The sequence below is a fragment of the Lissotriton helveticus genome, assembly GCF_964261635.1.
Source record: "Lissotriton helveticus chromosome 1_1 unlocalized genomic scaffold, aLisHel1.1 SUPER_1_unloc_57, whole genome shotgun sequence".
NCBI classification, from domain to species: Eukaryota; Metazoa; Chordata; class Amphibia; order Caudata; family Salamandridae; genus Lissotriton; species Lissotriton helveticus.
In genome coordinates, this window is record NW_027611700.1 from 1,268,018 (window position 1) to 1,291,012 (window position 22,995).

General features: G+C 49.7%; 1 protein-coding gene and 1 long non-coding RNA gene across 2 annotated transcripts in view; one reads left to right on the top strand and one right to left on the bottom strand.

The window, feature by feature from the left end:
• LOC144806253 (uncharacterized) overlaps positions 1 to 22,995 on the top strand; it is a 74,934-nt gene that overhangs the window by 25,483 nt on the left and 26,456 nt on the right. The window contains exon 2 of the long non-coding RNA XR_013605742.1: positions 6,422 to 6,576. This is a non-coding gene — a long non-coding RNA (uncharacterized LOC144806253). The remainder of the gene's footprint in view (positions 1 to 6,421; positions 6,577 to 22,995) is intronic.
• Positions 1 to 22,995, bottom strand: part of LOC144806251 (uncharacterized) — a 100,694-nt gene that overhangs the window by 18,567 nt on the left and 59,132 nt on the right. The gene's annotated exons all lie outside the window — the stretch shown is intronic.

Consider the following 22,995-nt stretch of genomic DNA (forward strand, 5'->3'; position numbering starts at 1 on the left):
ACAGACGAGGGTATAAGCTAGCAAGTTGGAATATTGCCGGCTGGAACAACAAATCATGTATCCTGGGCTGGAAAGAAACTTTGGAATCCCACAACATCCTATGCTTGCAGGAAACTTGGAGTGTAGACGATATTACCTATGATGGTTATGCCGCTTATAATCTCCCAGCACAAGGCTCGAATATGGGCAGAGCCAAAGGGGGTCTACTTATTTTGCTTTCTGTCAACCTCCCTGTGCAAGTTATAAGATACGTTATGATTGGATGTTATGCCCAATTGTTGTGGTTGAGACATAAGAATGATAATAATGTCTTATTGATCAATTTTTATAACAATTTGCCTGACTCTATGCGAACGTCCACGGTGTGTGAGGTCGTTAAGACCTTGGAGGAGATTGTTCGGGCTAGTCATGTTAATTTTGTATTTCTGTGGGGTGGGGATTTCAATATCCCTTTATGTCCTTTATCATTGACCAAGGTGTGCGGGGTTTCTGATGATAGAGGAGAGGAATACTTTCATTTTAAGCATAGCTCCTATGGAGAGTCTTTGAATATCGCTCTTGCCAAATTTGACCTCGTCGTGTTGCAACCTCTAGGTGATGGTGACGGTAACCCCGTCCCCACCTTCACTGGGAGGAATGCGGCCACAGTCATTGACCATCTTCTGGTATCAGACGACACTCGCATGATTTGTGATGCACCGGTCGTATTGGACCTAGCGATCAGCGACCATAACTGTGTCACTGTAACATTGCATGTATGGGGTAATAGAACACTAGCAGCTCAACATGTCGTCGCTAACATTGCCCCCTGTAGACCAAATGGTCATAGGATAAAATGGAAGGGTGACAATTCGGAAAAACTGTTGACTAAAATTGTTGCAGCGTGCCTACCCGACCTGCAAATTTGTTTGGGTGATGATATAGACTCTTGTGGTATTTTAACTAGTTTTAATAAGATCAATAAGATAGTTGTAAATGCCCTGACGATTACTAAACATACTAATTATAAACCAATGATGGGTTGGTTCGATTCACAGTGTACCAAGTCACTACAGATGCTTAAGAAGGCCCTATCTTGTAGACCCAGAGACAGGTTGAGTATTATAGCCCTTAGGGCTACTTATAAGGGGCACTTAAAACGTCGAAAACTGGAATTGCAGGAAGAGGCACGGGGCAACCTGACTAAGGCTGTGGAATTATCGGACAGTAAACTTTTCTGGGAAACGGTTAACTGTGCTTTCCTTAAAGGTGATGAAACCCCGGTCCTCACTGCTCATGTTAGTGAGGACTGTTGGGTTACTAACTTTTCTAGTATTTTTGATCCACAGAGAGGGGGGGTTTCCCACATGGCGGAGGCGGACCCATGGCCAATAGTCCCTCTATGTATTACATTATCGGAGGTAGACCTTGCTATTAGATCTAGCAAAAGAGCTAAGGCCCCTGGCCCCGATGGGGTCTCCATCGACCTTTTTAAGGCAGATACATCATTATGGGGCCCCGTCTTGACCAGGGTCTTTAATGCGTCTGTTATGGAAAGCACTCCTTCTAGTTGGGGTGAATCAGTAATTATCCCAATTTATAAACAGGGGGATAGGTCGGATGCCAAAAACTACCGCCCTATCTCCCTTTTAGATTCTTTGCTCAAAATTATGAGCCGGGTGCTGCTGGCCAGGTTAGAGAGTGGGCCGAGAGTTGTGGTATTCTTGTGCGGTCCCAATTTGGATTCCGAAAGGGCCTTGGAACCGTAGAACAATGTATAAATCTAGATCTCTTAATAGGGAAGTACACCCGTGCCAAGCAGGGCTCACTTTTCCTCTGTTTTGTTGACTTGAGCAGCACGTTCGACCTTGTCGATCACGCGCTGCTATGGGCAACCCTATTAGAACAAGGGGCCCCAACAGAGATAGTCTATTTCCTGGCCAGACTTTATTCCAAACTTTCAGCCCGCATCAGATATGGCCAAGGAGGGGAATGTACTGATTGTATCAGTGTGAGGCTAGGTATTAGGCAAGGCTGTGTCCTTGCGCCCCTTCTTTTTTCTCTTTTTATTAATGCCATAGACTCCGAGCTCAAGCAGGTTAACTCTGATGCACCGTTGGTAGACGGGCAGGCTGTTCCCATCCTGCTCTACGCCGACGATTCAGTGCTCCTATCGAGAACCCCCTGTGGTCTACAGAAACTGATGGACAAGTTTGCAGTTTTTATCAAGGATAAAAAACTGAAAATTTATAATACCAAAACGTTCATCATGCCTTGTGGAAAGAAAATTAGGAATCTGAAATCATTTTATATAGAGGGGCAAAAAATAGAAACTGTAAATAAATTTTGTTACTTGGGCATTACTTTTAGTAGCAATGGTATGTGGTCGCAGGAAATATCTAATGTACAGGCTAAGATGTCCAAGAGTGCCCATGGAGTTTTTAAATTTGCTAATAAACTTGGTGACCGTCGTATATATGACATGTTACATATATACCGTTGTAGATGCGTTGCAATTGCGATCTACGGATCTGGTGTCTGGGGGCACTGTTGCCATGGGGACCTGCAAATTGAAGAAAACTGCTTCTTAAAAAGATTGCTTTGTCTGCCTACATCTGCTTCTAATCTGATAGTACACCAGGAACTGGGCCTGGAGTTCCTTTCAGATTTAATATGTTTAAGACCATTGCTGGTGTGGAGAGCAATCTGGCATAAAAAAGAAACTGGTTTTACCAGGAGTATTATTACTGATTGTCTCCGCCTAGACAAAAGCTCACTGATCCCCTGGATTAACTAGGTGGTGAGAACAGCCAGGGATTCTTTTAATCTCAATCTTTTAGAAGATCAGGAGAGCCTGTCTAATTTTTCCAAGAAAGAGCTTAAGCAATCTTATTTACATAAGAAAGCACAAGTGCGTAGAGACTCTAGAATGCAGTTATCCATCCCTCAGTATTACTTCTCCAATAGGGACTCATTTGGTTTTTCTGATTATTTAAAGGCTGTTACTAGACCATCCCATCGTTTTGTCCTTATTAGATTGAGACTCGGAATTGTCCACCATTTGGTTGCGTTCCCAGTCATGAAAAATTACCCCTCTATTCCATGACCATGTGATGGGGCCACTAAACAGAGTATTGTACATTTTTTATTCTTGTGTGACCTCTATAAACACCTACGCGTTGCCTATTTAAAGCCATTATTTACCAAACGGGCAATTACAACAGTAAATACGGCAATGAAGATGTTGTTTTCTCTAGATGATTACGATACCCGCTTTCATACAGCTACGTTTATATTGAAATCTGTGGCCGCAAGGAAAAGTATGATCTTTAATTATTTTATCCTTTCTACTGAGTTGCACCAAATCTTTTTTTTTTTTTTATACAACTATATCAGATTATATATTATGTAGCATATGTATTGTTCGCTTTTATGATTGATTCTTTTTAATCGAATAAAGTTTTTGAAATGAAAAAAAATTATATTGCAACAGCTCTCCTTCCCCACATTTGGAAGCCTAGCACCGGCCCATGAACTGGCAAACACACGTCTTGCCATCTTGGACAGCGTGATATCTGGTCTACAACATATTGGCTGGGGGGCAATGATGGATATTGTAGGGACACTTTATTAATTGTTAATAAAGATAAGAAATGCAGGTTGCACCACATGCAGTACACAGGTGAATAACAATACGGGTGGTGGGTGAAAGGGTGTTGTACATAACGATAAGGTCAACAGTGGCAACATTATCACCAAGAGTAGAGGTAACAACTGTCCAGAGAGTAGCAGTGCCATATCCCCCAATATTGAGCGTGCTGCAGACACTTATACTGAATGACCTTTCATTCCCAGTAGTTGGCTTCCTGCCATCAGCCCAGGAGAAAACAGCAGCACGTACTGAGGTTTTACAGAGTATTATAGCTGCCATAGAAAACAGTGGGTTGCATATTGTCACAGATGTCAATTGGGGCGAGAACAACGGCTTACTACTAGTCCTATAAACACATACTAATGCCTAGGCCAAGGACAAGTGAGCGAAGATGCCATATGTACTGGCGGCCGCACTATCACCAGTATCTGGGATAATTGTGACCATTATATTTTTAGTGTTTTCAGACCATTTTGACATCCCATTTCTTCATGGTAGAATGGGGTACGAGAATAGTACAGATATACAACATGAGGAGACCAACATAGTTGTGCCAGACCAAATTCTGTTGGAGAAGAAGGAGGTTACAGAAGGAGGAGAAAGAGAATTGTGGGAAGAATATAACGATACATATGTTGAAATGCTGAAATTATATGTACAGATCATGAACATTTCAGGATGCTACGTTTGCACACACCTACCAACAGATACACAGTACAGCATGAGCTACATTATACTACCAGTTTCTAAATACATGGGTTGTATTCTGATGCACGAGTTACTCTCCACTGAACACAATAAGTCAGTATTAGTGGCACCACCAAGCACTGGCATCACAGCAGCACCAACACTGCATGTTTTCAATATAGCAGGTATCAGACAGGGTGCCAGGGAGCCTAAGAAGAAATGGGCACCATGCAGGAATATGCACCCTACTGGGTCACACACTGAGATGCTTAGCACATTTGACAGGAGATCCATAAACAGAGCTGAGGAGGATGACGATAAGCAGAGCAGAAACGAGGAAGGTGATATACGAAGGTTTAGAGTGGAATAGCTGTCCTTAGCTCCATCCTGTATCCTATATGATGAGAGGATACAGCGGGACAGAGTACCTGATTTACCTTCATACATAGCTACAGTACAAAACTGCTCCACACAGCAGTCATGCATACCGCACACTTGTGTGTTACAGGAATTACTACAGGGAAAACAAGGACTGTTGGCATGTGAGGACAGGATAAACAAAATAAGGAGAATAATGGGACCAAGGAAAGTGAACCAAATATTTGTGGGCAAAAGTAACTGCACACACGTCACGAGGATGTCACGTATCACGGACAGCAATACTGGGTCCTCACCTGGACTGGTGGGTTACAAAGGACTATTCTTTGTCTGCGGAAAATGGGCATACTTTTACCTACCTCCAGGTTGGTACTGCCGTTGTTACCTTGCATCAATAATACCACGAATGGTCCACTTCTCAGACATTGCACAGGTTAGGAGACCAGGTGTGAGACCTACCAGGATGAGGAGGTCAGCTGGATGGGTTGATCATTTTATGACAGCTGTTGGAGTAATGGTCCCAGGTGCCGGAGTAGAATACACCTCCCAGAGGATACATGAGTTAGCTAGAATGATTGAGGATCTGGCTGACTCTACTGCTGCAGGGCTGGGAAACATAACAGCAGAGCTGTCCGCCATGCGGGCGGTAGTGATCCAGAATAGGGTTGCTTTGGACATTATCCTAGCCAAGGAAGGTGGGCTCTGTCGCGTCATCCATCAAAAGTGCTGTTCATATATTCCTGACAACAGCCGGAACATAGATAGGGCAATCCATAACATAAAGGATATTAGGGATGAGGCAGATGGCATACACACTGGCGAGTTTTGGGACAAACTAATGCTATGGCGGTCAGGTTGGGGCTCATGGGTCATAAAGGCTGTCATTATAATAGCAGGTGCATTATTGACACTCTGCATTATGGTACATGTCTGCCCAGTCTGCTGTGCATCCCTTGTCTCCTACTGCTCACGCTCTATGCACCGTGGCCATAAGCACAGCCATGAGCCGGAGCAACAGGCAGTGGCTGAAGTGACTAGCATGGGTATGAGTATGCTGGCGCGTAGGGTATATTGATTCGGTATCAGATTTGGGAATGTAGAAGCCATCTTTTTCTTGATACCAAATGTATTAGCTTCAGGCCCTGTTAGCTTAGCGTATATCTAATATTCTCTATCTTAGGTAGCTCTGCCCTTTCACAGATCATCAGAGAAATGCTGCTCTTGCATTTCTCTAGGCCCAGACGAGATACGTGACACACCGCTTGCACAATAGTCTTTTAGCAATAACAGATTTCGCAATACTATTTGTCACCTTGCTTAAATTGCATTTTAGGATGGAGATTTACCAAGCCATGGCAGCCTACATTTGATTGACTGACCCCAATACTGCCCATTTAGATCACATGGTTAGCAACAGTATGTATGTATCAGACCTTACAAGGAGATTTCTTGTTAGAGATCTTTGTCCATTGGCCATAAGAATCATGGTGGACTGTGCTACGTGTAATACTTCTTGCTACGTGTCATATGGGTGGTTTTGTGGTTTATGTCTATAAAGGATGCCAAACACATCAACTCTTTGGACATTCAGGCTTCTATGCTGATTGTCTCCGTGTCACACGTGTTTTGGTGTTTTGATTGTTGTAATAAATCTACCATCTTCTGAGCTGACAAAGAGCTGTGGTCGTGTTATCTTTCTATCATTTATTTTTCCTTATATTACAGATTTCACTTCTACGCCAGCGGCACAGGGGCGGCTGGATGCAGGGTGCCAACGCAGCATCGGGTGCCCAATGAAAAGCAATGGAGACAGGCCAAATCTGAAAAGGGCTGCAGGCTCCAGCCAGGAGGCCGATCGAACGAAACCAACAGCCATTGAGGTAAGTTATGATGCTCAGGGACGTAGGAACACCTTTTGTCCTCTTCACCAAGGCCCAGGATGGACGGGTGAAGGGGTGCCTTTTGGTGTCACAAATGGCTAACCAGTGCACGTCGCGGTTGAGGGGTCTTCTTGCAGAAGCTGTAGGCAACTTCTAGGAGTCCAGGAGAGGTCAGCTCATGGTGGAAGTGGGCTCTTGAGAGCAGGGAAACCTTGCTGAACCGGTGGGCCACTTGGACTCGGGCTGGTGACATCGGGTGCAGAGGTAAAACCGGGGGGCAGGCTGCGCAGTTCTTCAGGTCACAGAGTCTTTACTTTGAAGAGGGTTGCTTTGTGAATAGGTCTGCTTTTCTCTGGAGACCTTGGTCTTGATCGAAGGCAGGCAGTCCTCCCAAGGTTTTGGAGGTCGCTGGGCTTCAAGACGAGTTGACTTTTGGTTCAGGATCATCCAGGGATGCATACAGGCCAGTAGGGCTGGGACCGTGTCCGGCTTTCGAACTGGGTACTCGACAGAATCCGCGCAGCTTCTTGCCACTGAACCCATCAGGCAATTTGTGGATGCAGGTCAAACGGCAGCCTTGATCCTGTTCCTGTTGGATCTAAGTGCCGCCTTTGACACTGTAGCCCATCACACGTTGGTAGTGTCTGAGGAAGGGTGGGGTGTCTGGCAATGCCCTGAATTGGCTAAAATCTTTCCTGTCGGGTCGCTGCTTCCAGGTGAGACAGGGCAAACACTACTCCAGGGTCATCATGCTGAACCAGGAAGTGCTGCAGGGCTCGACCCTGAGCCCGACCCGTTTAATCTCTATGTAGCTCCCGTAGCGGAGACTGCTGAGGGGTTCGGGATGAGGGTCGTATCCTATGCCGATTAAATGCACCTGGTGGTCTCCCTGACCCAGGCACCAGAGTCGGCTGCCTTCAACTTCATGGCATGCATGCAAGAATTGGCTGAAGGATGGCTAAGAACTGCCTGAAGTTGAATGGCAACAAGACAGAGGTGCTTGTGGTGGGTAAGGCCCGACTGTGTTGTCATCGGCATGGTGGCCCCAGGACTTGGGGGGGGTTACCTACGCCCTGTGTGCAGGCAAAGAACTTGGGAGTTTGGTTAGACCCCAGTCTTTCCTTCGACTATCAAATCAGACGGGTGGCAGGCGCCTGTTTCGGGGTTCCTGAAGGTCCTGTGTAAAACCTTGGACCTACTCCCTGTGGCGACTAGGAAGACTCTGGTTCATGCCCTGGTGACGTCGCGCCTGGACTATGGTAACATCTTTTATCTAGGCGCAACAACCAAGTGTATGCTCCGTCTGCAGGGAGTGTAGAATGCGGCAGCCCACCATATTTTGAGGCGTCCGAGAAGGGCATTGGCTAGGGCAGCCCTGGCCGGGTTACACTGGCTCCTGATTAAAGAAAGAGTCACTTTCAAGGCACTTTGTGTCTGTCATCGGATCCTGCAGGGAAGGGCCCCTCCGTATCTGTCGGATCTCCTGACCCCCCTATGTCCCCACACGTTAGCTGAGGTCAGGTGGGGTAGGATTGGTGTGCGTACCCGCCATTAAGAAAGCCAGGATGGGAGGTCGGTCCTTCCGCCTTATTGGCGGCCAAGCAATGGAATGCTCTCCCAATGGACCTCCGGATGGAGGCCCAGGAGAGATGCTTCAGGAAAAAACTAAAAACGTTTCTCTTTCCCCAAGTTTAGTAGGGTGAGCGTAGTGGGCATCTGGGGTCGCATTACAAAAGCGGCAGGTCCTTTGAAAATCCCTGCCACAGATAGCTCTTCCTGACCAGGGGAGGAGTGAACACCTCCACCCAGGAAAGGCATTGTTCTCGACCTCAGAGTGCACAGGCACTCTACCCATGTGGTCAGAACACTGTCTGGTGGTAGCAGGCTTGCTTAGGACAGTCGATGATCACACTAAGGATTGGTAGATCTTAGGGGACCCCTCTAAGGGGCACTCTGTGTGCAATTTTTAATAAATCAGACACTGCAATCGGCACAGGTTTATTATGCTGAGATCTTTGGTAGCAAATATCCCATATTTCAGTGAAACCTTCATGGAGCTGTGGAACTCGTAACGAAAAGTGTGCAGCCAATGTACGTACTATAGAGCTTCCCTGGTCACTTGCAATATCCCGGGATAGACAAGGATATTGCTGGGGCATATCTGCTCGAGCAGATATGCCCTCACAGGAGATATCCCTAAAGCAGCGTGGACTATAAGGCCTGCTAGAGGCGTGTCTTACCTATATCTCAGACAGTCCCTATGGGCATCGCATACAGGGATGTGTGCCATGTCGACTCTTCATTTTTGTCTGCACCAAGACACACAGCTGCAGTGGCAGTATGTATGTATGTGCTTGGTGAGGGGTCCCTTAGGGAGGCATAATTTGTGCTGCAGCCTTTAGAGACCCTCTTAAACAACAAGGCCCTTGGTACCAGAGGTATCTTTTACCAGAGACTTATAAGCAAGCTAATGGGGTGACAATCGTGGAAACGACAGGTACACTTTAGGGAAGGAGATCGGGCTCAGGGGACCTGGTTGGCAGGGACCCTGTGCACTTCCAGTAAAAACTATATCATTTTCCGGGTAAAAAGTGAAGGCTAAACAAGTCCAAAACAGGCCTTTTCCTACATTGAGACATTTTTCCTAGGACAACGAAAACTCTACAGCAGGTCTTGCTCACAGTCCTTATTCTGTGACTGCCACTACTGAACATTAATCTTGAATTGTTAAAGCAGGGCCAGGATCTGGACAGGAGCCAATGAACAGGAGGGCAACTCACCCGATAATAGAAGTCTTCTGTCTTCACACTCACTTAGAGAGAACAATGCCATCCCATGTATTGCATGACAAAGAGGCCACAACCCTCAGTGAGACACTCACCTCTCAGGTGTGATTCGTTAATAAGAATAAAATGAACATAACAGGTCCCTGGGGACCCCACAGATACACCGTTCCTACCAGTTCTATAAATGCTTGGGGTCCCGCAGGTAAACCTAACAGTGCTACAAAGGCTTAGGGGCCCTACAGGTAAACCTTTCCTAACCCATTGCTACAAATGCTATGTGCTCACAGCAGCAGGACTGGGCGCTCTAGGGCAGCAATTAAGTTGCTTGGCATTTATCTACCCTTAGCAAAGCCACGTGATAAAGGCAGTAGATCAGGATGATTCTCCTCGATCAGAAGTAGCTCTCACTATCGAAAAGATGAAGACCCTGGTATAACACAAACGCAGACTTGCGGTTAGGCTCTACCAGGACATGTAGTAAACTATTAATTTATGTATCTGTAGGATTAGATTGCATTGCAAGTTAATTCTATGCCAGGACCGGAGGCTCTGATTAAGCTTTTCTTTCTCCGCTTTAATCCAACATCATAAACACAGCAGCCAGAAAAGCAATAAAATGATTTTTTCTTGTAACATACAGAGAAAAAACGTCATTTGCTCTTATAAGAAAAAGTAAAACTCAGTCCATGAACATCAAATCCCATAAATCCAAGAGATAGCCTGCCACGTAGTCCTTCCTCACGGTCTCCAACTCCTAGAAAGCTCCACCATCTTACGCAGACCTCCTCTTTCTTTGCTGCTGCGCAGCAAGTTAAGTACCCTTTTTTGCTCGCTGTGCATTTGTGTGTTAACTGTGTTCTTTTTTTATTGCGGGGAGGGAACGTCGATGAAGGGATTCCGGAATACATTATATGTTTGGGGATGACCTTCCCTTCACAGGTTCCCTCGATGTATGGCCGCAGGAGTGTTTCCTACTCTTACGCGGCAGTCCACTTGCAGTGCTCTGCGGGGACACCATGGGTCACTCGCACGTCTCGTTGCTCCCACAGCGCGGCGTCTTCATAGAGGAGCCCCGCTGAGGGAGTAACGAGTCTGCCGGAGCCTGTCCCCAAGCCGCCAAACCGTTACGCCCTGCGGGGTCTGTATTTGTCACCCTTTCTGCAGCATTGACGTCCATTGGGGGTCCGTATTCTGGCATTGATTTGAACTCGCTGGCGGCGGAATGTGCAAGATTGGCCCAGGTCTACGGGGGCACCCCGGCTCCTACACCCCTACCCACCCCGGGGGAGGATCCCCACCACCCAAGAAGGTTTGTGGAGAAGGCTCCGTTGGGGAGGCGCAGGGGGTGAACAAGGATGCCTTTGAACGCCTGAAAACAGCGTTTCTGGCCAAGTCCGTGCCACCGTCCTCGGCGCCTCCCCCGTTGCCAGAACCCACAGTGTCCACGGCACCCCCTTCCCCATCCCAGGATGGGGACTCCTTCTCGGTCTCGGGCAATGAGGGGTCTTCGCGGTCCTGGCGCCCGGCTGGTTCTTCGGGTGCCTTGCCCCAGGATGCCTCTGGCATGCTGGACCCGGATGAAATCATACATCCACGGTCGGCGGCCTGGGCTCCTGGGGACAAGGTGGCCAAGTTTGTGGCGGGGGGCCTCCGCAAGCCTCTGGAAAAGGAAGCTCGGGTGTCTTAGGGCGGAGTGTCCAGGCCCCACGTTGGAGGGGAAGGTGGCACTGACTCCAGAGTTGGACTCTAAAATGGAGACTTTCCTTGCAAAATACATGAAGGATCCGCGTAAGGAGATAGACCGTGCCTGGCGTTCGTGCCAGGATAAGCTCCTGGACGCCATTGGGCCAATGACATTTTTTTTAGACACGGCGAAGGAGGCGAAGGCAACAGGATCAGTCATCTCACCTGACGTTTTGTCTAACTGGGCGCAGAGGGCGATAGCCTTTTTGGGTAATGCCAAACTGCGCCCTGTCGACGGAGCGTCTGCGCTCACTGCTTATCAAGTTGGATCCAAAGCTGGGTGACTTGGCGTCCACGGAAGCAGGTGCCGTGGCGCAGGGGGCCTGAATGGGGACCCTTTTGTAAAAGAATTGGGAACATTCGTGGCCACGTTCACCTCGCTGGACAAGGCCCAGCCAAACATAAAGAGAGTCTTTCAGACCCATTTTTCCCAAGGGGCCGGTCGCGGGAGGGGCCGCGCGATCGGCCGCTGCGCTCAGCAGACCAGTAATAGGGGACAAGGCTCCAGCACAGGACAATACCAGACCTCAGCAAATTTCAACAACTTTTACCCCACCAAGGGGCAACGTTTCAGAGGCCGAGGCCGTTTCAAGAATAACTCCGGCAGTGGTCAGTCAAGAGGGGAGTGTCATCTCAGCGGAGCAGGTGCGCATTGGGGGACGCTTAGCGGAGTTTCAGCATGCTTGGTCGGAACTCACGACAGATGCTTGGGTCTTACAGACAGTAAGGGGGTTCCATATAGATTTCTACGATCAACCGCGGCAGTTCGCAAGACCGCATCCTATTTCCTTCTCCGTCCCCGATGCACAGCTGATCGACGAGGAGGTGTCCGCCTTGCTCAGGAAAGGAGCTATCCATCGATCAACTCTGCACCCCAACGGTTTCCTCAGCAACGTCTTTCTGGTGGAAAAGACGGACGGGGACAACGGACGGTGATCAACCTCAAGGAGTTCAATGGATGGCTGGTCTACCGGCACTTCAAGATGGAGGGGATCCATCTTCTGCGGGACGTCCTCCTGCCTCAGGATTGGATGGTCAGGTTGGACCTAAAGTATGCATATCTGGTGGTCCCGATCCATCCTCCTCATCGCAGTTTCCTCCAGTTCTCGTGGAGAGGTCAGGTGTACAAATTCACCACCATTCCATTCGGACTTTCCTCAGTACATTGGTGTTTTACAAAGGTGTTAAATCCGGTGGTAGAAGACCTGAGAGGGCGCGGAGGGAGACTGATCGTGTATTTAGACGACATTCTCCTCATGGCGCAATGTCCGAGGACTTTGGTCTCCCAGTTGAGGCAGGCGACCTCCCTTCTGTAAGGTTTGGGGTTAGTCATCATCAGGGACAAGTCCGTCCTCTCTCCGGCCCAGAGTTTGGTTTTCCTGGGATTCGTCGTGGATTCCGTGAACGCTTCCATGAGTCTGCCGGCCCGCAAGATGGCCAAAATACGTCACTTGTTGCGGCAAACTATCGCCAGGCCGACGACTTCGCTCCGCCAGCTGGCGCGAGTGGTGGGTATTCTTTGCTAGTCGATCCAGGCGATCTTCCCGGGCCCGCTTCACTACCCGGCCATTTCAGCGCCTGAAGGCGCATCACCTCAGGAAGGGAGGGTCGTACGAACAGTCAGTTCCCTTGTCGGAGGACCCCAGGGACGAGATGGCATGGTGGTTGCAGCATATGGAGGCCTCAAACGGCCGGGCAATATTTGGGTCTATCCCCGATTTGGTGATAGAGTTGGACGCCAAATCGGTCCGGTTGGGGTGCCCGTTGCGGAGAGTTCTCTACCGGCGGCGTATGGTCTGTAGAGGAACAGCAGTTGCACAGCAATTGTTTGGAGCTCCTCGCGGGCTCTTTCGCCGTCCGCTGTTGAACCAGGCATCAGGCGACCTCGTGTGTATTACTAAAGATGGACAATGTGTTGGCGGTGCAGTATGTCAACCGCTTGGGAGGTCCTCGTTCACGTGCCGTGGCAGATCTGGCAAAGAAGTTCTGGGAGTAGTGCCTAGCGCACCAGATCTCGGTGACAGCGGAGTACCTACCGGGTCAGGCCAATCAAGTAGCGGATTGGCACTCCAGGCATTTGAGAGATTCCAGTCTGTGGAAGTTGGATCTCTGGGTCTTTAAAATGGTTGAACGGTCTTTGGGAACCGCTTTCGGTGGACCTCTTTGCATCCTGCCTAGATTATCAGCTCCCACGCTTCTTCAGCTGGAGGCCGGATCCTCTGGCGGAGGCCACGGACGCTTTTCTCCAGGACTGGAGTCTGGAGAGGGGTTACGCTTTCCCCCCGTTTGCGATGGTGGCTCGCACGGCGGCCCGGATCCGCCTGTTGAGGGTGGAGACAGTGGTGGTGACGCCTTTTTGGAGGTCTCAAGTCTGGTTTCCAGTTCTTCTGGAACTTTCTTGGGATTTTTCAATCCTACTCCCGCGCCCTCATCTTCTGAACCCGGACGGGGAGCGTCAACACCTCATACTCCAGGTATCGCTCCGCCTCATGGCATGGAGGCTTTCAGGAGACGCTGGTCGCTCCCAGGCCTTTCGGGACAAGCTCAGGGCCTCTTGGCAAATGCATGGGCGGATAGCATGTCTAAGCGATACAGGTCGGCATGGACCAAGTGGTTGCGTTGGTGTGTTCAACGGGATTTCGATCCCATGGTCGCAGGCGTCGTTCCCTTACTGAATTTCCTGGCTGAATTGGATACGGAAGGGCTGGCCTACAGATCTATCAACGGGATAAGATCAGCAATTTCGGCGGCTCACTGCCCGGTGGACACGGCCTCAATCGGAGAGCACCCGTTTGTTTGTAGGCTCCTGAGGGGTATTAGCTTGTCATTACCGCCCGAACCGCGTTACTCAGTTTTTTGGGACGTTAACTTGGTCCTCAATCTTTTTTTGTCCTGGCAGCCTAACAAATATCTCTCTGTGAAAGAGCTTTCGGCAAAGTTGGCTATGCTTTGGTGTTTGGCGTCCTGCTGTAGAGTCTCTGATGTTCGAGCTCTGGATATTACAGCGAGGGTTTTTTACCCCAAGAAGGGGTCTCATTCACACTTGGTCGCCGCACCAAGTCAGATTCCAGGACTATTTCATACCCGGCTTTCGCGGATGTGCCCAAACTCTGTGGCAAACTGTCTGAAATCCTATGAGGAAATGACAATTGAGTTTCGTCCTCCGGGCGAAGGGCAACTCCTTATCACTTTGAGAAAACCACACCATGATGTCTCTTCCCCCACGATTGCTAGGTGGGTGGGATGGGTCATGCAGGAGGCGGGAATTGATACGAGACAGTTTGGTGCACATTCTGCAAGAGGTGCGATGGCCTCGAAGGAGTAGTTTCTGTCCTGTAACTCCAGTTCTGTAGTAGGGGTATCTCTGTTATAGTCATAATCTAGTGAATAGTCCCGCCCATGTGCGTGGACCCCGGAGTAATCAAAAATAATCTCTTAAGGTGTTGAAATAATGCAGAACTGCACAGACACTTAAGAGAGAATTTAAAGACAGATAATGCAGCCTATATAACAGGCTACACTCTCCAGTACTTCAACTAGAAATTCCACCAAAAATCCACAAACAGCAAAGCCTGTGCAGATTTCCCTTGCTTCAGCAGCAAAAACCGTCTGGAATGATAGAGAGGAAGACATGGACAGACAAGCCCCATAGGCTGCCATTATGTGGCTCAAAACAGGATACTGTGCCTTTAAGAGAACTTTCCAGAACTTCACAGTATCCAGGAATGCACTGCAGGTCCCTTGTACTTTCAGTTCTTTTTGAAGGCGTAACACACCAGACCTGTAGCATTCCTTACATGAATATCTCTCACTCTCCACCGGGGAGGCGGGCGGGCGCTTATGACTATAACAGAGATACCCCTACTACAGAACTGGAGTTACAGGACAGAAATTACTCCTTCTGTAGTAGGGGATCTCTGTGTATAGTCATAATCTAGTGAATAGAATGGCAAGCCCATCCCCACACCAAAGCGGAGGTGGAGAAACGAGAAATAACACCACTATTGTGCGAACAGATTTCGCTGCGAAGCCTGCCCTACCTGAGCGTCTGCCCTGGCATCAGTGTCCAGGCAGTAATGCTTAGCGAAGGTATGGACCGACTTCCAAGTGGCCGCCTTGCAGATTTCTGCAATAGGAACATTACGGAGCAAAGCCGTCGTGGCAGCTTTGCTCCTGGTGGAATGAGCCTTAGGTTTACCCCCTAAGGTCTTATTAGCCTTCTGGTAACACAGTTGTATGCAGGACACAATCCACCTCGAGATGGACTGTTTAGAGGTAGCAAGACCCGTCCTGACTGATCCATAATTGATAAACAATTGGTCTGACCTACGAATATCTTTGGTCTTATCCAGATAAAATTTCAACACCCTCCTAACATCCAGGGAATGTAGAGACCTTTCCGCTGGAGATGAAGGGTTCTGAAAAAACGTAGGCAAAGTTTTAGTCTGGTTGACATGAAAATCAGAAATAACCTTGGGAAGAAATTTAGGGTGAGTACGCATAACAACCTTAGCAGCATGAAATACAGTATAAGGTTCCTGGCAACACAACGCCTGAATTTCACTGTAATCGCCACGAGGAACGCCGCCTTCCAGGACAGGTGCTGCAACGAAGCCTTATAAATAGGTTCAAAAGGCTCCTTCATCAATCGGGACAGCACCACATTCAATTCCCATGAAGGCGAAGGAAGCCTGACAGGAGGGAATACTTTCTTCAAGCCTTCCAAAAAATCTTTGATCACAGGAATCTGGAAGAAGGAAGTCTGTGAAGGGCATTTCCTGTAGGCAGTCAATGCAGCGAGATGAACCTTAATGGAATAAACATTAAGGCCAGACCGCGCCAAATGTAGAAGGTAAGGAAGGATGACGTCTTCCTTGCACGTCATAGGGTCATAGTTCTTGGACTTGCACCAGACACAAAACCTCTTCCACTTGTAAGCATAGGAAGTCCAAGTGGAAGGTCGCTTAGCCTCCTTCAGTATGTCCATGCAATCTCCGGGAAGATTCAAATGGCCATATTGCACTATCTCAGGAGCCATGCCGCCAAACTCAAAGACGAGAGGTTGGGGTGCAACATCTGCCCCTCGAACTTCGTGAGAAGATCCGGCCGGCACGGCAGCCGTATGTGAGGAAGGAGAGACCGGTGAAGCAGGCCCGTGAACCACCACTGTCTGGGCCATTCCGGGGCGATCAGTATCATCCGCGCCCTGGACCGGGACAGCTTGATGAGCACCGCTGGAATCAGGGGAATGGGTGGAAAAGCGTACAGAAAGCTGTTCGACCAGTTGATCCATAGCACATTCCCCAGCGTCCCTTGTTGGTAGTACCTGGAGGCGAAGTCTCGGCATTTGCTGTTTTCGGCGGTGGCGAACAGATCTATGTCTGGGGTCCCCCACCTTGCGAAGACTTCTCCTAGTACTTCGTCGTTTATGACCCATTCGTGGTTTTCCTGAATCAGTCTGCTCAGTGCGTCCGCCTGAACATTCTGCACACCTGGCAGATGGGTAGCCGTTATCGTCAGTCCTCTGGCCAGAAGCCAGTGCCAGATCGCCTGCGCCTCCTGCGACAGAGTGAATTATCTCGAGCCCCCCTGCTTGTTGAGGTAATACATCGTGGTCGTATTGTCCGTCTGTACAAGCAGAGAGTTGGTCTGAAAGGACGGATGAAAAACCTTCAGTGCCAAGTGAACAGCTCTGAGTTCCAGGAAATTGATGTGATACGTGGTCTCTATCGGGGACCACGTTCCTTGAATTTGTAAGTCTCCGGAGTACGCCCCCCAACTGTGGAGAGAAGCATCCGTCACGATAGTCTGAGTGGGAATGTCCTTGTGGAAGGGGACCCCTCTGAGGAGATTCCGCGCTGAACACCACCACTTCAGAGACTGAAGAGCATGCAGAGACAGTCGTATCTTTTCGTCCCAAGACCCTCTCTTCTGATCCCACTGATCCTCCAAGCACTCCTGCAACTGTCTCATGTGCAGCCGTGCGTGTGGCGTTAGGAAGATACAAGAGGCCATCGATCCCAGTAGAGAAGACACCGTCCTCACTGTTGTAGATGGAGTGGTCATAAGAGCCTGAGCCTTCCGAAGGAGGGATAACCGTCGCTCCTCCGAAGGAGACACGCTTGCTGAGAGCGTATTGATGGTGGCTCCCAAGTACTGAATGCACTGGACCGGAGTCGGGACAGACTTGGACATGTTGATGTGCAACCCCAGCTTGTTCAAGAGAACGCACATCTTCTGGAAGTGTGCCTGAGCTTCCGAGAAGGAGGAGGCCTTGATCAACCAATCGTCCAGGTACGGGTAGACAAACACCTTGTTCTTCCTTAGGTGTGCTGCTACCACTGCCATGCACTTCGAGAATGTTCTGGGTGCAGACTTCAGCCCGAATGGCAGTACTGTGTATTCGCAGGAACTTCCTGTGCTTGTGTGCAATGGGCACATGGAAGTACGCATCCTGTAGGTCTATTGCACATAGCCAGTCTCCCTGTTGCAACTGAGGATAAATCTGATGCAACAACAGCATGCAAAACTTTTCTCGGCGAATCCACTTGTTTGCCTGTCGCAAGTCCAGAATGGGCCTGAACTCGTTCTTGTCTTTTTGCGAACCAGGAGGAACCGGGAGTACAGACCTCTTCCTCTTTGAGACAGAGGTACGTCTTCTATCGCCCTTTTCCTTAACAGGATATCGGCCTCTGCCTGGAGCTCGAGCAGTTGAAACCACGAGCTGACCGGAGGAATTGATGGGGGCAGGCTGGTGAACCGAAGACTGTATCCGTTGCAAACAATATTCAGCACTCACTTGTCCTGAGTAATTTTTTTCTCCACTCTGCCAGAAAAAATTGAACGCTTCCCCCCACCGGAGCAGGTAACGGATGTAGGGGAAGTAACCGCTCAGGGTCGAGACCCGGCCGGGCCCTTGTTCGCTGTAGAGGACTGCTGTCCCCCTCTACCCTTCTGGCGCTTCTGGAAGGGTCTCTGGAACTGCTGCTGTTGTTGCTGCTGCTGTCCCAAAGACTGACCTCGCCCTCTTCCCTGTGCACCGAACCGTCCCTGGAACGGGCGGTAGGCCTTCTTTTCTTTGGGCTTCTCCAAGCCCACAGCTGTCAGGGTCTCTGCCTCCCCCTTCATGCGGGACATCTCATCATTGGCATGCTTTCCGAACAGGGTTTCCCCGGAAAAGGGCAGATTAGTCACCAGCTGCTGGGCCTCCGGCTTGAGTGATGTGAGCCTGAGCCAAGTATGGCGCCGCTGGTTAATCCCATGACAGTACCCATGGGCAGCCAATACAGAGACATCCGCAGCCGCGCTGATGACCTGGTTTGACACCAGCATCCCCTCTGTGAGGATCTCTTAAGTCCTCCCTCTTGTCTGGTGGCAGAAGTTCCGTGAACTGTTGTAGGGAGTCCCACAGGGCACGGTCATACCGCCCTAGCAACGCCGCATCGCTGGACGCCTTCATGGCTGTGGATGTAGTCCCACAAGCCTTCCTGCCAGCCGAGTCGATCCATCGGCTTTCCTTATCGGGCGGCACTGTTGAGGACGGGGAGGTAGAATGTAACTTCCTGGCCGCCGTCACTATGACAGAGTCAGGCACCGGATCTATCCACAGAAAAGCCGGGTCCGAATCCGGGGCCCTGTACTTCTTCAGAAGTCGGGAGGGAGCGGCCTTCACCACCGCTGGCGTGAGGAACAGCTCCTCCGCAGGCTCTACCAAACCAGGCACCAGTGGCAGTAGAGGGCGAGACAAATGCTCCTTGTGAAGCGTTTCAAATATCACGGACGTTGTGGGTGTTGGAGCCGTCACCGTGATTCCCAATTTTGCAGCCCCCCTCAGGAGAACATCCTGGAACGTGCTGATGTCGTCCACCGGAGACACCCTTGTCCCTGGGGATTCCGACAAGGTCGGTGAATAGGTCCTGGTCCTGGACCTTTAGGAGTCCGTGCGGGACCTAGATCTCCGCCTCCTATGGCGACGTCTTGACCTGGTGGAGGATCTACGTCGACTCCTCGATCTCCCTCTCCGTTCGGAGCGTGATCGCGACTTACTTGGCTTCGGTCGATCCGCCGGTTCCACCGGAGCGGGCGCCTTTGGTTTGACCGGGGCCTTCGGCTTAGGAGTCCTCTTGGGAGGAGTCGGAAGTCTGGGCAGCGAGACCGACCTCGGAGGGACCGGAGGTGAATTTTCTGGCAACTGAGGTCGAGGTACAGGTTGCGGAAGTGGTGGTAAAGGAGGAGGAGTAGGGGCCCTCGGAGGGAGACCCCTCAGCAATGGAGGCGGGGGTGTAACCGGTCTCTGTGACAAGGTATACACCTCGGAGTACACCGAGCCCGGTGATCCACTTTCTTTTCCAGCCTGGGACGTTGGCGAACCTCCCATGGCGTCAGACCTCCTTCCACGTCTCTTCGGCGTCGAAGAACGGCGACCGGACGGCGAGCGTCGGTCCCTCTACGATGAGCGTCTTTTCCTCGGCGTCGACCGTCTCTCCCTCGACGGCAAGTGCCTTCGCCTCGACGACGACCTCTTGCGCCTCAACGGCGACCTTCTGCGCCTCGACAGTGACCGTCGGCACCTCGACGGCGACCGTCTGCGCCTCAACGGCGACCGTCTGTGCCTCGATGGCGACCTTCTGCGCCTCTACGGCGATCTGCGCCTCGACGGCGAGGATCTCCTAGACGACGATCTTTTCCTTTTCACCGACGGCGAACGGCGGTGTCGCCTCGACGGCGAGCGCCGACGCCGGGCCTTTCGACGTCGATCACTCGACGATGACTTCGACGAGGACGACGAGGAAATCTTCACAGGAGTCTTTGACGGCAGTCTGTTCAGGTCCTTCGACGCCGAGCGTCGACGTCGCTTCGCCCCAGACGACGGGGAACAGACTGTAGTCATCCCTCTCGACGCCGTAGTCGGTGCAATAGACCCAGACGGAGAATCAGAACGCTTGCTGGTCTTCCTGCCCCTGGGGAGCCCCCCAGAGGCCTCAGCACGGGCAGAGGAAGCCCTTCCAGACCCACCTTGTGCCTTCAGCCTTCTTTCCTCAAGGCCCTGAAGCCTGATCTTCTTTCTGTCCTTCAAGGTCCTGCCAGAGAAGCCCTGACAAATCACACACTCCTCTGGGACATGGGAAGAGGGAAGGCAGAGGATACACACCTCATGGGGATCTGATTTGGCCTTCTTCCTGGAGCACTCCGGACATTTGTCAAATAATGCAGGCATATTTGACATCAAAAGGGTGCAAAAACCAAGAAGAAAAGCACAAAAGTACTTTAGAAAGCACTCACTTGAAACAAAAGTGAAAAATCACCAATAAACCCTTGAAAAGGGAGAGCTCAATGCTCCAGGGTCCTGCTTGCAGGAGCCGGAAAGCAGAACTGAAAGTAAAAGTGACCTGCAGTGCATTCTGGGATACTGTGAAGTTCTGGAAAGTTCTCTTAAAGGCACAGTATCCTGTTTCGAGCCACATAATCGCAGCCTATGGGGCTTGTCTGTCCATGTCTTCCTCTCTATCATTCCAGAGGGTTTTTGCTGCTGAAGCAAGGGAGATCTGGACAGACTTTGCTGTTTGTGGATTTTTGGTGGAATTTCTAGTTGAAGTACTGGACAGTGTAGCCTGTTATATAGGCTGCATTATCTGTCTTTAAATTCTCTCTTAAGTGTCTCTGCAGTTCTGCATTTTTTCGACACCTTGAGAGATTATTTTTGATTGCTCCGGGGTCCACGCACATGGGCGGGACTATTCACTAGATTATGACTATACACAGAGATCCCCTACTACAGAAGGCTTTTTCCTTAGGAGCTCGGTTAGAAGACCTTATGCGGGCGGCAGATTGGTCTTCTGACTCTACCTTTAAGAGGTTTAAGCCAGTGGTGGAGGTTGTTCAGTTAGTGGTAAATTAGCTTTGAACTAGCATAATCAGAGCCTCCGGTCCTGACCTAGAATCCAAATTTGCTTAGCATTGTGACGGTAATGTTAAATTCTATTAAGGACATGGAGGCGAGGACTATCCCCCCCGTTGCACACTAGGTGCGAACCCTCCCGTACTTATGTAAGTAAACTATTTTTATCTTTGCGAGGAAACGCTTGTTGCCTGCATTTTGATGTTCTTCACAGTTGTGGTGTTGACTCTGTGAGGATGGTTTCAAGTACGCGCACGGGCTGTCCTTATGTTTCATGACATGATGGAGCCAAGCAAGATCAATGCAAGCGTGACTCGCGCGAAGAAAGAGGAGGTCTGCGTAAGATGGTGGAGCTTTCTAGGAGTTGGAGGCAGTGAGGAAGGACTATGTGGCAGGCTATCTCTTGGACTTATGGGATTTGATGTTCATGGACTGAGTTTTACTTTTTCTTATAAGAGCAAATGACGTTTTTTCTCTGTATGTTACAAGAAAAAATCATTTTATTGCTTTTCTGGCTGCTGTGTTTATGATGTTGGATTAAAGCGGAGAAAGAAAAGCATAATCCTCGCCTCCGTGTCCTTAATAGAATTGAAACTTACCGTCACAATGCTAGGCAAATTTTGATTCTTATGTCACTATTTTCCGCACACAACATACAACAAAGATTCCTCACATGCATCCCCTGATGAAGGTGAACCCCCAAAATGAATTGGGCAGACTGAATTTGAATTTACTTGAGGAACAGTGGATTTTGAAAGTGATTCTATGAGAATAAATATGCTTAAACTGGAATACAAGTGGATTTACTTCCAAGGGAAGGAGACATTGATGCACTTTTACGGGTACAAGCTGTGGAGCAGGAGACACAGACCAGATCTAATCTGGCGCTATATAAACAAATGTAGCCAAATACTTCTACTTTCTGGCACGCGATGAGTGGATTTCATAAATACGACAATAATGAATGAAAAATACACGGCATGCATAGACAAGGTCTGCTATGTAACATCTGGACTCCTGTAAACCTAAACAAACACCAATAATCAGACACTAGGGACATCACCTGAAGCTCCTAAGATTTTCCTTTTGTTTGGTATCTTGTTTTTGGGTGGTGGGTTTTTAGGATAAGCTTTTTTTGCGTGTGTCTGGGGGTGGGGTGTGTAAGGTAGCCCCTGTGGTAGACGATGGGATAGAGGATAAGGAGTGCTTTGCCATCCCTTCATATATTTCTCCCCTCCTATACTCACAGTCCCCTATTACCAGTTGTCCACTTTGCTGTTATCAAGAAGTGGAGAGAGGGGAATCGGCAGGCGGCCCCTTTAAGCCGGAGCTGAGGACGGACATCAGAGGATACACATGTGAAGAAGGCGGGGACGGAGAGCGCGTCAGGTTGGTCAGTATTTGGTCCAGCTACACGCGGCATGGGAACGTGAGGCGGAGAAACCAGCGGGGGAAGACCGGAAAGACAGAGAAGGACTAACAGCTTTACGAGAGAGAGAACTGGAGCCCAGGGGAGCTCACAGCTTGTTGCCGAGCAGAACACCCTAACCTGGCGGAGGAGGGAAAGCCGAAGCAGAAGACCAGTCCTCACTGAAGGACACGGAGTCACCACGCCACGGCCCCGGAGTGATGTGGCTCTTGTAGGTGCGTGGGCGTCTACGGGACTTTTGGAAAGGGGATGAGTCAGAGAGGGACAGGAGGGGAGGCTGAGGGGTGAAAGGGACCCAGGGAAAAGGAAATAAGTGAGACGGAAACAAAGACAAGAGCAGAAATCATCGGCTACTCTTTCTTTAGGTTGCTCCCGAATGGCAGTACTGTGTATTCGCAGGAACTTCCTGTGTTTGTGTGCAATGGGCACATGGAAGTACGCATCCTGTAGGTCTATTACACATAGCCAGTCTCCCTGTTGCAACTGAGGATAAATCTGATGCAACAACAGCATGCAAAACTTTTCTCGGCGAATCCACTTGTTTGCCTGTCGCAAGTCCAGAA